This window comes from Vicugna pacos, chromosome 9 (assembly GCF_048564905.1).
Source record: "Vicugna pacos chromosome 9, VicPac4, whole genome shotgun sequence".
Taxonomy (NCBI): Eukaryota; Metazoa; Chordata; class Mammalia; order Artiodactyla; family Camelidae; genus Vicugna; species Vicugna pacos.
Window position 1 is genome coordinate 68353156 of NC_132995.1, and position 17149 is coordinate 68370304.

Below are 17149 nucleotides of genomic sequence, written 5' to 3' on the forward strand. Positions count from 1 at the left end.
CTGACCTTGGTAAATATTTACAACTTTGAATTCTAAGAGTTGTTGTTTTCTTGATTACTATTCTTTCAGCATCTGCATATATTAATTTTTATTATTTGTGGTTTACATTAGCACTCTTCTGTTCCAAATACATTATAGGCCTCTTGATGGTCGAGACTGAGTTTTATAGCTACTTGTAACCCCATCAGTAACTTAAGTCTTTACTCTTAACAATGTTGAATGATGTTGATGGCATTGCATTAAGAATATAATGAGTTAATGTAAACAAAGTGCTTAGCACAATGCCTGGAACAAAGTAGTTATTCAATAATTCTTACTTTTCTTTCTCATAATGCCTATAAACATTAAGTCAAAGAATAAATGAAGGAGAAGAGGGTAAAATGAAAAATGGCTATCTGGTTTTCCTATGAGTGATTTCTACTATTCCATTTTAAAGTGAAAAATATAATAATTAATAAAATTGGAAAGAAGATAAAGAGTAAGTAGTACACTTACACATATTTGCAGAACATTCAAAATTATGCTGTATATTGTTGAAAGGACACATAGAAAAATATCTTTTAAAGGATGTATAAAAACTGTAGGATAATAATTACCGCTGAGAGAAGAGAGGGAATAGAAACTGAGCAGGATATAGCGAGAACTTGAATGGTATCTTTAATATTTTATTTACAAAAAAACATTTGAACAGATGTAGCATATATAAAAAGCCAATTATTTGTTAAATCTGAGCGGTAGAAACATGGGTTTTCCTCATATTATTCTCTCCAATCTTCTAAATATAATGAATATTTCATCATTTTCAAAAGTGGAAGAAGGTAATCTAGAACAAGTATGTGAAATAAGAATGGTGAATATATTTTAGAAAGGCAAACTAGAAGTAATTTTTTAATCTATTATTTAATACATAACCACTGTTTTTCAGAATTTTTATTATCTGGGCCTTGATATGAGGGTTACTTATGAAATTTTTGCTTTCAAATAAATACTGAAGACAAGAATTGAAATAAAAATTGAGAAGTGTTTTGCAAATACTTCATTGAGATTCTAGTTGGATCAATGGGTGAAATTTGATCAGCTATGATACTAAGAATAAAGCTCATCTGAGTACTGGAAAATTAAACAGTATACTTAAGCAATCCATTCAATATGATGAGAATATAGATATTTATATAGAGAATGTCAAAAAAATTATTCCAATCAGTACTTTTTAGATTGATAAGTAATATATGATCTTTTCTGAACTTTATCCTTTTTCAAATGAAGGAAAATATTTACATAATATAATGCATAGATTTTTACTGTACAATCTAAGGAACTTCGACATATGAACATACTTATGCAATCATCACCTAAATCAAGACATAGGACACTTCCATCACCCTAGAAATCAATTCCCACTCACTATATTACTTGTTCTGGAGATTCATATAACAGAATCATACAGTAAGAATTCTGTTTTATCTGGGTTGCTTTGCTCAACATACTCTTTTTAAGATTTATCTATCATGTTGCATGAATCAGTGACCTATACTGAATGGTTAAAAAGTATTCCACTGTATGAATATATCTTCATTTATTTACTTACTTACCCACCTGTTTATAAGCAATAGGTTATTTCAATTTTTAGTTATTATATATCAATTGCCATATTAATTTTGCATAGTATTTCTACGGACATATGTTTCCATTTCTTTTGAGAATAAGTAAATAAATGTGATAAATAAGACAAGAATTCCTAGGTAGATATGTATTTAAATTTATAATAAACTGCCAAAGATTTTCCCAAAGCGGATGTACAATTTTAATTTTATTCCCATAACATAGAGATGTATAAGAGTTCTAGTTGCTCCATATTATCACAAACATTTGGTGTTCTTACTCTTAAAACTTTAGCCATTGTTATGGATATATAATGTATCTCCTTCTTAGTATTTTGCTTATTATATTACTTGTCTTTTATTACTGATATTTTATTACTGATATATTGTTCTTTAGAGTATCAATATATAAGTTCTTTGTAAGACTTATATATTGGAAATATTTTCTCTTGGTATGTGATTTGACAGTTTATTTTTTGGAAATATCTTCTGACAGCTGGAAGTTTTTAATTTTGATGATGCATAGTGAACTTCTTCTTCTTCTTTATAGTTACTGATTTTCTGTGAAATATAAAAAATAAATTGGTTATCCCAAGGTTATGAAGGTCATCTCCTTTGCTCTGTTCTCTATGCTTCATAGTTTCAGCTTGAAGTTTACGTTTGTTATCCATCTCCAACTACTATTTCTATACTGTATAAGGTAGGAGTCAAGATTTTTTTTTAATATAGTTGTTCCAGCACCATTTGTTGAAAAGACTGTCATTCCACTTTATACTGAAGAAGTGTTCTCTCTGATACAAGCCTTCTCTCAGACATCTCAGCTTTTGTTTAACTTCTGTATTTTCCTTCCTTTAAGGTTCACAGTCCTGTGCTGCTTCTTGCTCAATGCCTGAAAACAGTTGGGTCATTTATTTTGTCCAGATTTGGAGGTGTTTTTAATGAAGGACAAGTCTGGATACAGTTATTGTGTCATTGCCAGAAGTGGACTGGACTGTATCACTTTTCTTTTAAGAATCACTAAATATATTTATCACTCTCCTATAAGAAACTACAGCAGACAAAAACTGCAAATGGCTCTGGATTTCTCATTCTAAGATTACATGTAGACTGATTATTGGATCTGTGTGTATGAAGGAGGTTAACTTAGCCTGTCATTGTTGTCAGTAAGAGATGAGATAAATAATTTAAGCATATCTCATTTCATAAGATAAATAAGACTTAAGCTCTGGCCATTAAACCCAATAAACTCTCCTACAAAAATAGAACATAAAATAAAGCACCCCCCAAAAAAACCACTAAAAATAACATAATTTTTAAAATGTTGTCCATGTCATTCTTTGCAACAAGTTAATAGACAACTGTATCGTAAGGAGTTTGCAGTTTTCTATTTGCAAAACTTAGGGTAGAATTAATATTACTGAGACCAAGGATGAGCCCAGTCCCAAACCTGATAAATTTTGCATGCTTTTCAAGTCACTAAATTCTCAGGACTCCTAGTTTACACATGAGAAAACTGAGGATCAGAGATGTTAACCAAACTTCCCTTGGTAACAGTAAACTTTAAATTAGAAATGCATTAGATTAGAAACACGATCTTTTTGAAAATTAAAGTATATTTGCCAATAATTCACTTTGGATAATTTTTAATGATACTGTTACCAGGCAAAAGTTTTAGCTAGAATTTCTAGAACATAAGTAAAGAAAAGTGAGAAGTTGATGTATGGTAAAAATGAAAATAAAGAACGGAAGCTTCAGTTAGGAATTAGTCATTCAAACTCCTTCAGGGTCCGACCAATGTGAGTCTGCATAATCGTAAAAAAATTTTTAAGGAGCAGTAAAGAAAACAGGTCTGCCTGTAGCCATTTTCCCTTCCACTGGTTGCCACCTGTTGCATTATTTCCGAAGTTTTCCAGTGGCTTTCAAACAGTGTGTAATGGTACAAGGAGACGCTGAGAAAGTACATGAGAAACTGCCACAGGGGAAGTTCTGAGAGGGAAGACACAAAGTCCACCTCTTCTTTGTACAGAACTCCATTTTTAACACTTTTATAAATTTGAATTCCTACTAATTTTTTTGAAAGAGTTTTGCTGCTTTGAAAAAAAAAAAAAACCCTGGTAACTACTGAACAATGGAGTCAAGGGGGTTTCAAATATTTTAGATCCATTTCTATGCTTGACCTCATAGGCTCAATGGAAAGATTCCGGGAGGTAAGAGTGGCTTGAGGGAAGGAGGTCAACTGGTGTACAGTCATTTCATAAAATACTTCCTATTTTAAGTCACAGACAAATATGGCCTGTGAGGTCAGAAAATAGGGCTTCAAAGGGCTGTGGTGCCTACAGAAAGTGACTGATTGCTGCAGGAAGTAAGCTGATTGGACCATCAGGGTGTCCTGTCCTAAATTAGCCTTTCCAAACACCTCCACACTTTATAAGAAAAAAAAGAAAAATCTCCCTTAATGTCATCTTCAAAAGCAAAGGTCTCTCATGTAGGTATTTTAAAAACAGAAATCTTTCAAAAATATTTACAAGGAAAATTATACCACTGTTCACTGGAAAATGTTCATGATACAATCTTATTTATCTTCTCATACCCTAGTGCAAACTGAATTTCCTGTTACTGGAAGGACATACTGCTTTCTGAGAACATGCCGACTGAAAACACGGTGTTTCACTATAGACCTAAACATCATGTCTCTGATTCCATTTACCTCAGTGTATATAGTTGACTTAGTCATTGCTATTTACATATTTTTGAGTAGGTTATTTTCTTGAAACAAATATGTATTGCATAGTTATACAATACGCTGAAGTTAAATTTCCATAATATCTCTAGTATCTAATGAATTTTCTTTAAACTTGACAATTAAAGCCTTCTTTAAACTCTGATTAAACTACTGCAGACCTCTTTTTCATGTACTTTTCTTAGAGACTCAGGGTTACTTTGGATTATTCAAGGTTATTATGGCTCCTGGTTGGGCTCCAGGGACAAGACAGATATTCTCATTCTGCCTGTCTTCGAGAGAGATGACATGAGTAACAGGATACAAAATGAAGAAGTCTCTAGGTTAGTTGAAGTATTTTTGCTTGGCAAAATTACAGAGCTACAGAATTATGATAATTACCTCATACCTTAATCTATTTTCTCTTGTTCATTATCTTGATTTCCTTTCTAACTATTAGAAGCTATGCATTACCTTGGAGGGCAAATAATCCTGGGAGATTTCTTATGTTATAAAAGTTAGGGAAATTAAAAGTTAGAGAAATTTTCCTCTCTAATCACCCCAACTCTAGCATTTTCTGAGGCACACTATAATTAATTAATACATTTTTACTGAACTGGACAGATTCTGGTTCAGGAAAGAGTGACAATCTAACAGTTCAGTGTAAATCTAGCATAGAATCAGAATAAGAAAATAACTTCCTGAAACCTTCCTGAATCTATTACACTAACAATAAAAAGTAGAATAAATCATATTCATTTTTGAAAATGAGTGCTATGTAAGTTTTGGAAAGGTTAAAGAGTAATTAAGCTTTGTAAAAAATTTTCACCATAATTTTACGAATTAACATTTCCAGCATTTTGTTAATAGAATAGTCTATCAATCTCTATGTAATTTGCTGGAGGTAAAAAGAGAGTAAACAATATTTTGTCTGGGAGACTACCAGTATACTTAGAAATAAGCATGCAAACAAACAATTGCAATGCAATTATCTGGAGATTGCTTTATAAAGGTGCACGTAGGCTGTAGTAGATCATGAGGGTATAAAACAATAAAGTGAAGCAAAGGCAGTCAAAGAAGGGCTTCCCAGGTGAGGCTGATTTTGAGTGGAAGTCAAGGAGAAGTACGAGCTGTGAGCATATGCAAAGTCAAGACAATGTTAAAAAAAAAAAGTAACAAATTAAGGGAAGATGACAGAATGCAAAGAATGAAAAGACATACAGTAAAAGACAGAAGTACAAATTATGGCAATACAAATGAGAAGTGCAGAGAGTTGAGGGCAGAAAACATATTAGAAAAGACCTTGCAAAAATATATTAATATGATATTTGACAATAAAAAATGCTAAGTCATTCAACTGAGAAACAAAAATAGTAATAGACTTTTCACCTTCTTTAAAATACCTACATTAAGAATACACAAATTCCCATTTAAAGTAAAATAATTAATGATAAATATTTTTCAAAAGTAAAATTTTAAAAGACTGCCTAATATTCCATTGTATTGCATTTAATAATTCTTGCTTATAGAATTCTTACTTAGATTATTTTTAAAATTTCAGTATATTAATTATAGCCGAGATGAGTAGATTATATATATCACAGGTTATTTCTTTAGGGCAAATTTCCACAAAAGGAATTACTAGATATTTAAATTTTTCAAACTTCTGGGTCTTTCTATCAAATTACTCCAAAGAAAGATAACACCAATTTATATTCAAACTGCCTCTACCCCTTAGTTTTACCTGTACTTAAAACCCCCCAAATTTTATTACAAATGGATGCTAAAGTTTGTGGGCTAGCCTTTGACAGAAAATAGGGTTTTCAAATCTTAAAATGCCTTCCCGCAAGTATATAAGCCAAAAATAGTGACTTTAACATAGAAACACCTAGCATATACCACTTCAACCAAGTAATTGAAGTTGACATCATCAGTAATAGGATCAAACTACAAGACTCACTAGAAAGAACAAAGCCTCACTGTCATGGTGTTCTTGACAAAATATACGTATACCCTGATATGAGCATGAGGAACAACTGACTAACACAAATCAAAGCAGATTCTATGAAAGAAACTAGCCTGTAAGGTTCAAAGTGGCAAGATCACGAAAGATAAAGGAGGGGAGAGGTCCGGGAGAAATAGAGGCATGGGGGCTGAAAGGGAGATAAATGAGAGAAAGAATGATGAAGCCAATGGCGCAAAATGTACATAATTGCTGATTATGGGTAATGGGTATTTGGGAGTTTCTTTTACTATGTGGCTTTTCTGTAAATCTACATTTTTATCAAAATTTAAAAGTTACAAAAATTGTCAATGCGATATAAACAAGCCATAACTTAAAGAGCAAAGAATCTGGTTAAATACGCTATCTATTACAAGCAATCCTCACCTTGCATGGTATCATAGAAACGGAATATAAACGTGAAAGCTGGAAGCATGTAAAAGAGAACTTAATGATCAAAGGGGAAAACCGTGATTATTCCACGATCTTTACAAATTCTTCGTCAAAACATTAAAATATCAATTAACGTCGGCTATACATGCATAGGGAAGTGAAAAAGCTGGTATTTATTTTATGTACTAAAATTTAGAACACTGGAAACCCTGAGAATTAATGTCTTTTCTTTGTAAAAACTTATCAAGAGTAATTTGGGGAGCGTTTGCCTTTCTATGACTTGGGAAACTGTATTATTCGGTCATAAGTTTGAGTCAGCTCCAGCCTTCTATTCTTTGCATTTTCAGTGCCATGAAATATCTCCAAATGTTTCTTTAACGTGAAGTTTTTGCCAGTGTCACTTCCTCTGGGACACCGTCAGCATTGCATCAAGATCACTTTTCTCACTTAAGTTGATAATTTCATCCTCATTAAATTCTGGTGGCTGCATATCTAGTCTTTCCAATGGTGTAAGTGTCAACATTCGCGTGGTTAACTGCTTCTTCTATAGCTCCATTTTCATTCACCTCAAATTCACTTCCAGTGTTGTCTCTTTGGTGCACTTTCATTTTTATTGGTCAATTCTCACTTCTGATTATTAATTTTTGTAAAATGTCAAGTGGATTTATCATTGGGAAACAGGAGGCAATGCCACTACATGTTTTGCTCTCTGTATCAGAATTAAATAAGAGATGCAGAGTGACCCATCACTGACAGACACTAAATAAAGTGATACGATGGGTCACTGATCACTGATCTGTTATAATCTGTGGACTAAAGAGCTAGCAGAGAAATGTGCACTTTATGCATTTACTAACAGTCATCATGCTATGGTAATGGAAATTTGAACCTTGCTGAAGGAGTGCTATTACTTAACTAAACCATGGTAACTAATGTTTGTGGATCTAAAAACCATACACAACAAGGGCAGCCTGTACTTTCTTTTTTGATGTTAATGAGAAAAATACTTTAACCTTGATAATAATGAATTTTTAAGTAGATAAAAATATACTGAAAATTCTTTGAAATGACATGTCTGAATTCTCACTGATTCACTGTGGCTACTAATGGGTTTCCAAAAACTCAGTGGTGGGTCAGAACAACAGGGAGCTACTTCTAGTTCTGCCATTAATGTGTCACATGATTGTGATGAATCATGTAAATTCCTTTGAACTTTTGAATCATCTATAAAAAAGAAAATCGTAATACATTTTTTTCTGGGACAGTTCCATCGTACTCTTGTTGTCCTGGAATTGTTATTCATAGCTACTTTTCCACTCTAAAAACTGCCCCAATGTGGAGAATGAATTATATAGCCTGCCCCTCATCCAATCTTTTCTGTGTCAGAAGTTTTGTCTCTATGCCAAGATTGAAATACTACTTGCGACAGAGTAGCTTTGGCATTGCAAAGCTATAATTGTTATCTACAATTACAAAAACATCATACTTACTAATTAAAAAACAAAAAACAACTTCAAAGATGACCCTTAAAATATATTCTACGGTGTGTAACTCTATTCCTCCCATTTTCTGTCTCACATATTTTTGCAAGTGATACCAAATTCTTATAAAAATTGCAACCTTTTATCACTTCTTTACTACAAACTCACTTTTGCCACTAAAAAGAGTTCTGTGTAATTAAATCTGTTATTAATAAGCATACTATACACCTAGTGAACTGTCCTATGTAACAGAGCCAGCAAGCAGTAAAAGCCCACGTAGAAAAGTGATCCAAGCCAAGTCTGAACTTTGAAACATGATGATATTGGTTTATAAATTGAATTACACATCTTTAAAAGATATTTTGACATTTTTATGTGGTTCAGAACAATGGAACAACAAACAATGGTTAGGCAAAGAGGTCTAATTTTACTTGATATATCAGAACTGCTCTAGCAATTTTGTTGTAATCATCTCCAACATTTATCTCAGGCATTAGCATTGAGAGATTAAGATAGTGATAATCTTCCTACAGATCTGTCAAGTTTCTAAATGTAAACTGTGAACACAAACACCCCTAATCATATCTTAATCTTCACTCTGAGCTACATTCAAGCAGGGAAATGTTGTATGCAATCTGATGACAATAAATCAAGAATGTAAGCAAGATACACATTATTTTTCTTGATTTAAATCCTGAAAAGAAATACCAGAATGTTTTACCTGAATGTTATTTTATATCTAATGTTTTAGTATATTTGATACCAGATGTAATTTTTCTGATCTTTCTAATAAAGTGCAAAATTCCAAATTTTGTGTTGAAGATCAAAATCAATAATATATTTTCCTTTGTAATCTTTGCCTCTTGACATAGCATATTTGGTTATTTATAAGATTATATATAGGAAGATTTAAATCCTACTTAGTTTGATATTTAAAATATCACCTTTACTAAAAAAAAGTTACGTGGACATTAATATGTCCTGGAATTACCAAGTTATATATATGATATCATATATAATGCCTTAATTTAATCCCTTATAACTAAATTCTAGGACCAAGATTTTATGTACAGCATACAAATTGTACAACAAAGACCCACATTATAGTAACTTTGACTTATTTCAAATATATCCTCTAATATATTTTGGCCAAAATTCTTCAATGGAATACATATGCATAAGTACAATATATTATAAAACTCTGCCAATCTTCAACTGTTCAGCCAGTCATTTTCAAATGTGTTTATCTTTAAATATTTGATGTTATCAAATTATTACAGGATCTCAGTATTTTTCAAATAGTGGATGTTACAGAAAAGAACACTGAATCATTCATGTTACTTGGACTGAGCAAACCAAGTAACTTTTCTCTGACTCTCATTTTCTAAGTGTAAAATGAAGGTTATCAGATTACATTATTTCCAAGTTTCCCATGTTCTGTGGTTTTATAAGGGGCTCAGTAATAACATTCTTTATAATTTGCATTATTTATAATTATTTTGGGTTAGATTTAATTTTTTAATTTATCCACGTATTTATTTAAAAATTTAGAATTCTTACAGAGTCCTTCCAATTATTGCCCACTGTCTGTGGGAAATCATAAAAATATAATATGTTTTAAAGGTTTACTATCTGTAAAAACATTAAGTAATTTCATTTATGTCATCTCCCTTAATTCTTTCCATGTTTCCAATGATGGGAATATGGTTATCATCCCCATTAAAGAAAAGGAAGGAAGGAAGGAAGGAGGATAGGAAGGAAGGGAAAGAAAGAAAGAAAGAAAGAAAAAAGAACTTAGAGACTTAGACTACATAATAGATCCTCTGAGGTCATGCAGCTAATAAGTACATGGTAGGGATTTAAGTCCAGATTTGCCTCACATTAAAGTGAATGCCCGTAAACACCAAATTACAGTACGGAATGAGTGGGAGATTTTACTTTATTTAAGAATTACAAAATATCTATTAAAAGAGTAAATCTTTTTTCTAAACTTGACTTTGATTTGGCATTTACGTAAAAATATTACATATGATGCTTTCTAGCTGCAAAATCTGGGATATCACACAGAAGTCTGAATAGCTAATTTAATGAATATCTTTGTTGTGCCTATGTTTAATCCAGTGCTATTTTTGAAAAGTGGAACTTCTTAAAATAAATATATGTTGATTATCCAGAAATAAGTCAAAGCTTACTTTATGTCAAATAAAAATGACAGAACAAAAGAGTTTATTTTAACAGTGCACTGTGTTCTAATTTGTTTATGACATACTGAGTTTAGGCATCATTTTAGCAAAAGCCAATTTTATCAGTAGCTGAATAAACAGTTAAAATGCTTTTAAGAACCACTCAAATCCAGACCGAGATTACTGCTGTAGCTAACTTTTGTCCTAGCCTCTAATTCTCGCCTCATCTAAATAAACTACTGTAATTTTTGCATGTTTACTTTTTGAAGTACCAGATAGACAAAAACACTCCCGCCTTCATGGAACTTAATTCTATTGGGGAAGACAGACAGCACTAAAAATTAGTCATTTTAGACGTCTGACTTTGGATATATTACTATATAGTTCTCTATCTTTTCTTATAGTAAAGGTACTGCCTGCCCCTAATTCTAAAAACCCACCGTTTAAGCCAGAGAGTGCCGAACTTTTAAAAGAGCAATATTCATTTCAACTTTTATGCACCTCATTCCCCTAACTGGAAAACTTCCCTGCTCCATTTATAAAGCTTGCCCATTTGAAAATCCACTTCAAGCTTCAACTCTTCAGTGAAGCCTTTATTGAACTTGTGATATTTCTTCTTTCGTGGCATTGTGTTATTTAACTTTCTATGTTCTTTAAAACACTGAGTATTATACTTTTTAAAACACATATAATACCTGGCAGGGTCTTATGAGTATAAAGCTGCTCACTAGCATAGAGAAATAACGGACAACTCCTAACACAAGGACAATTCTAAAATGGCCCAGGAGCACTTCATTCAGTGACCAAAATTCATTTCAAGATACTAATTAAGTTACTTTCTAAATGTGACATAGTTAGCCTTTAAAAATGAATATATTAAATAATATACTCTAATTATTTGAGATCGTTAACTATTCATTCCCTGTGTCCCACATCCATGATTTTTAGAGTCAAGTTTGCCTTTTTCATTCATTCATCTGTCCTCACTAAGTCAAATACTTTGATCTGCAAAGCTTAGAATATGTGATGTAGGTCTTAGATTTCCAAAAGAAAATCTCAGTGAGGAAATCCACAAATAAAGGTTTTTCTCTTTGCTGCTTTGGGTGATTCTGATGACTTGCCTGAAATATGCTTTCTAACCTTTTCGATTAGAGTCAATGATTATTTCAGAGTAGGTAATTGAGTCTAATCTGGACAGTAGCTTAGAATTTGATGGCTGAACATTTTGTAATTGAAAGCAGTAAAACTGCAACTGTCAAACTTTTCCTTATACGGCGGCACCATGGGTAGAATTTTCATAGACTGTTCTTATTGTTAGTACTTTTCCAGAGATTCAGAGTCCTCAGGCCCTGAAAATCCGCTCTCCCATTGAGAAATGTTTATTTTTCCTTTCAGGAGACTTTGGACAGCAATTTCTTTTTACGGTCTCTGGAAATATACTGGAGGCAAGAAGCAGAATGGCCAAAGGGAAGAAAAACAGGAAATCACCCATTGGTTTTCTTAGATTCTGTCTTGAAATGCTCCAAAAGATAGACAGAGCTTGGTGACAACAATGTGAGAAGGGCATTCTGAGAAAACAAGGCACCTACATGTATGTATGTATGTGTGTATATGCACACACACACATACACACATACACACATACACACAATCTTATTCATAAATGGTGGGGAGGAAAATAAAGAACCTAATATTTTTTGAGCACATATTGTGTACCAGACACTATGCCATGTCCTTTAAAGATATAACAACAATGTGAAATAGACATTATAACATCAATTTTCAGATAAAGGAAGCAATTCCAGAGAGGATAAATAACTAACTCAACATCCCACCAGTATCAAGTAGTAGATGAGATTTTTTAAAATTATGGCTTCAAACCACTGGCCATTCCATCAGCATACACCCTCTGCATGCCCATCATGTTAGTGTTCAGGGACAGGCCTTCCATTCCTAGAAGCAATATGGACCACAGAAAGAAGAGATTTGACTGAAGATGTTTTGGAGCTAGAATTCTTCATTAAAATATAAGCCCACAGAAATCCAGCTCCATGAAATTTGCCTGATTTTTGTTTCATTCATTTATGATTTTTTGTCTGATTGTTGTTATTTAATGAATTCTACCACTTTCCTATCGTCCACTATGAAGTTCTTTACATTCCCCATGCTGTAGAGAAATTTCTCCCAATGTTTTCTCCAGTGCTATAGGCATGATATTTTTCAAATATGTAAAACACCTTTATAGATAAACTCCCCAAGTACACATTCACCCTTTAACTTGATACCCAAGCAAACTTCTTATAGAAATTTTTATAGAAATAATGTCGCATCTTCTATATAATCTAAGTAAATTTGAATTTAGTACTTAAGTATAGTCTTCAATTATTTGAAAGATATGTTATATGTCCTGGTTCAATGTAGGCATGCAATACATTCTAGTTGGGGGGCTAATAAAAAACTGATTATCATTTCCCTGTGTTGCTTAATAAGCCTAGTTTCTATAGTCACATTGCCTGTTACTTTGTCCTTGGGATAATAAAAAAAGATTTTAGGAAAATACTGTCAGAATTAATAAAAGCAACCATTTTGTGATGTAATCAATTTTGTGGTATAATTTTTCTGCATTATCAAATGAATCAGTCATCTGTATTACCTAATGGATTAGTCAAGATAATTAGCAATGATGGAGAACATCAGCTTGAATGTGTATATGCCCTTTGCGTTTGTGTGTGTGGGTCTGTGTATGTACTGATGACATCATACACATATACATAGATTCCTATTAATACATTCATACATACACATACACATAAATAAATGTATTTCTGTAAGTGTTGAAATACAATGCAGTAGAAAATGGTCTCTGATTGCTGAGTTGATTCAAAAAATTTTTTGGTTGGCCTAATGATCCTTTTTTAGTAATCCACTATGCATTTCTATATTAACTAAGAACTGAAATGAAGAAGGCATCTAAAAATTTTAAGCAGATATATGTAATTATTATAGAGACATACTGGTACAAAGCACTGCACTTAATTTAAGTGAGAAAACTCTACATGTATCAAAAATATTAATAATTTATTTGAAATTTAAAAAATGAACAAAAGTAAATGAAGCTGAAATGAAACACAAAGAAAATAATCTCCTGCATTGTTTAAGCATTTCATCTTAATTATATCTAGAATACCTACAAGAAAGGAACTAATTTTACCTGATTAAAAAATCTAAAGAGATTCCAAGATTCATTTGTTTTTTAGGAGGATGAAAAATCATGTAATGATTAACTACTTCCATAATTTTGTTCATTAGGCAGACATTAACAGATATGGTTGAAATAAATTCATTGCTCCAACTTCAATCTTTTAATAAAGGATCTGAGGTAAATACGAATATGAGATGTAAGGAAATAACTGAGAATGTTCATTTTATGCAATGAAAAGAGAATCTGGATTTGCTCTTGAGTTACAGAATTGTCCTTTGTCTGAGAGAATGTGTTTGACACACCATGTCACAAGATGTTCCCCTCCACACATCAGTCTCTAGGATGGGAATATATCAGCCAGGAATGAGGACTCTTTAGAAGAGACAGGAAGGATTAAGCTGCATCTTCATGGTTTTAGGAACAAATAATTAATTGGGGGGGGAGTTATAGCTCAGTGATAAGAGTGCATGTTGTAATAAATTAATATAAATATAGTGGCTTGAAACACACAAATTTAATATCTTTTTTATGTTATTTTTGATTTTTTATTTTATTTATTTTATTGATTTATAATCATTTTACAATGTTGTGTCAAATTCCAGTGTTCAGCACAATTTTTCAGTTATACATGAACATATATATATTCATTGTCACATTTTTTCTCTGTGAGCTACCATAAGATCTTGTATATATTTCCCTGTGCTATACAGTATAATCTTGTTTGTCTATTCTACAATTTTGAAATCCCAGTCTATCTCTTCCCACCCCCCAACCCCTTGGCAACCACAAGTTTGTATTCTATGTCTGTGAGTCTATTTCTGTTTTGTATTTATGCTTTGTTTGTTTGTTTGTTTTTTAGATTCCACATATGAGTGATCTCATATGGTATTTTTCTTTCTCTTTCTGGCTTACTTCACTTAGAATGACATTCTCCAGGAACATCCATGTTGCTGCAAATGATGTTATGCTGTCAGTTTTTATGGCTGAATAGTATTCCATTGTATAAATATACCACTTCTTCTTTATCCAGTCATCTGTTGATGGACATTTAGGCTGTTTCCATGTCTTAGCTATTGTAAATAGTGCTGCTATGAACATTGGGGTGCAGGTGTCATCCTGAAGTAGGGCTCCTTCTGGATATATGCCCAGGAGTGGGATTCCTGGGTCACATGGTAAGTCTATTCCTAGTCTTTTGAGGAATCTCCATACTGTTTTCCACAGTGGCTGCACCAAACTGCATTCCCACCAGCAGTGAAGGAGGGTTCCCTTTTCTCCACAGCCTCTCCAGCATTTGTCATCTGTCGATTTTTGAATGATGGCCATTTTGACTGGTGTGAGGTGATACCTCATTGTAGTTTTGATTTGCATTTCTCTGATAATTAGTGATATTGAGCATTTTTTCATGTGCCTATTGATCATTTGTATTTCTTCCTTGGAGAATTGCTTGTTTATGTCTTCTGCCCATTTTTGGATTGGGCTGTTTATTTTTTTCTTTTTAAGTTGTATGAGCTGCTTATATATTCTGGAGATTAAGCCTTTGTTGGTTTCATTTGCAAAAATTTTTTCCCATTCCATAGGTTGTCTTTTTGTTTTACTTATGGTTTCCTTTGCTGTGCAGAAGTGTGTAAGTTTCATTAGGTCCCATTTGTTTATTCTTGCTTTTATTTCTATTGCTTGAGTAGACTGTTCTAGGAGAACATTTTTGAGATGTATGTCAGATAATGTTTTGCCTATATATTCCTCTAGGAGGTTTATTGTATCTTGTCTTTTTTTTAAGTCTTTGATCCATTTTGAGTTGATTTTTGTGTATGGTATAAGAGAGTGTCTAGCTTCATTGTTTTACATGCTGCTGTCCAGTTTTCCCAACACCATTTGCTGAAGAGACTGTCTTTATTCCATTGTATATTCTTGCCTCCTTTGTCGAAGATCAGTTGACTAAAAGTTTGTGGGTTCATTTCTGGGCTCTCTATTCTGTTCTGTTGGTCTATATGTCTGTTTTTGTACCAATACCATACTGTCTTGATGACTGTAGCTCTATAATGTTGTCTGAAGTCTGGGAGAGTTATTCCTCTTTCTTTCTCTTCAGTAATGCTTTGGCAATTCTAGGTCTTTGATGGTTCCATATAAATTTTATTATGATTTGTTCTAGTTCTGTGAAATATGTCCTGGGTAATTTGATAGGGATTGCATTAAATCTGTAGATTGCCTTGGGCAGTGTAACCATTTTAACAACAATAAATTTATGATCTTAAAATTAGGTAAGTCAAAAATTTGACATAGGTCTCACTGGGCTAAACTCAAGGTATCAGCCAGGTTCCACACATTGTTTCAAGCAGTTAACATAAATCAATTTATTTAGTTCATACCACACACACAAAAGTTTCATATTTTCCCAATGTCTATTTCAGAGAAGAGGAAATCAAGCCAAAGTGTGGTTAGGTAACTTGTCTAAGGCCATACAGTTAGTGTTTAAAGCCAGGATAATAATAATCAGCAGTAAAATATTTGAGAGGAGGATTATCCTATGTTTTAATAAGCTTAGATTTAAAAAAAATAAGCAAATATATTTGACTTAATAATTGGAAGACAGAAACTGAGGGGCAAGAAATGGGTTAGTTATTTCTATCCTAGAAAGGAGAAAACAGTACATTGACTCTTTATGACAAATGAGACTTATGGAGAAAACATCCTGGGTGCAAGAAATTGATCCCAAAGCTAAGATCTTGCTATCTGCTGCCATATTTCTTGGATAAAAAACACCTGCCATCTTTATTTTCACTCTGTCACCCACTCCAGATTCTCCACTACTGAAATGAGATTTCTGTCTGGTTAGTGGAAAACTACCACTTTCTGTTTCTCTCAGACGTGTCCCATGTATCCATGGTCACCTGATTTTCTGGATGATAAATTCTGTTTTCCTACCTACCCTTCACACTGCATCCAGAGGGGTCCCCAAAAGTACTGACCCTTAAGCAGAGTCATTTGTCCCTTTATCCCAGACCATTGAGAAGGACAGACATGTGTCATAAATAGGGCCTAATTTGGACTCCTCTCCACACCCATTTTAAACACACTTCCTTAAAAGCACTGATTCTTCCATTTTTCTTTAAAAACAAAACATTTAATGTGAATTAAGTAAACATGAGGACTTTTCCCTCCAATATAGTTATGAAAATATTGACAAGCAAAGGATCATTCCCGTATTCACCCATCCTATAGTTTGTTTGATCAAATGCAAACATATTAAACAACTCTCAATACAAGTCATAATTTTTTATCACCAGAAAAGTAACCATAAGTTCTTTAGTGAAATAATTAACAAATTCAAGATATATAACCAATAAGGTGATGTACTCCTCTGGTCCACCTAGCAATAGTATTGAATGCAAAATATATCACATTTAATTATTTTTTCAATTGACATTAATTTTCTCAGTGAACTTATAGTGACACCTCATGTATGTTATGCTCTTTCCTAAAGTGCCAAAATGTTCTATAACAAGCTTAGATTTCGATCAAAGATTTATCTCATATTCCCAGTTTACAGTTTTTGACTTTCTTGTTTTTT

At 32.7% G+C, this 17149-nt stretch overlaps 1 long non-coding RNA gene across 1 annotated transcript in view; it reads right to left on the bottom strand.

The window, feature by feature from the left end:
- Window positions 1-2035: 2035 nt before the first annotated feature.
- Window positions 2036-17149, bottom strand: part of LOC140698286 (uncharacterized) — a 199894-nt gene continuing 184780 nt past the window's right edge. Inside the window, exon 3 of the long non-coding RNA XR_012075964.1 lies at window positions 2036-2162. This is a non-coding gene — a long non-coding RNA (uncharacterized lncRNA). The remainder of the gene's footprint in view (window positions 2163-17149) is intronic.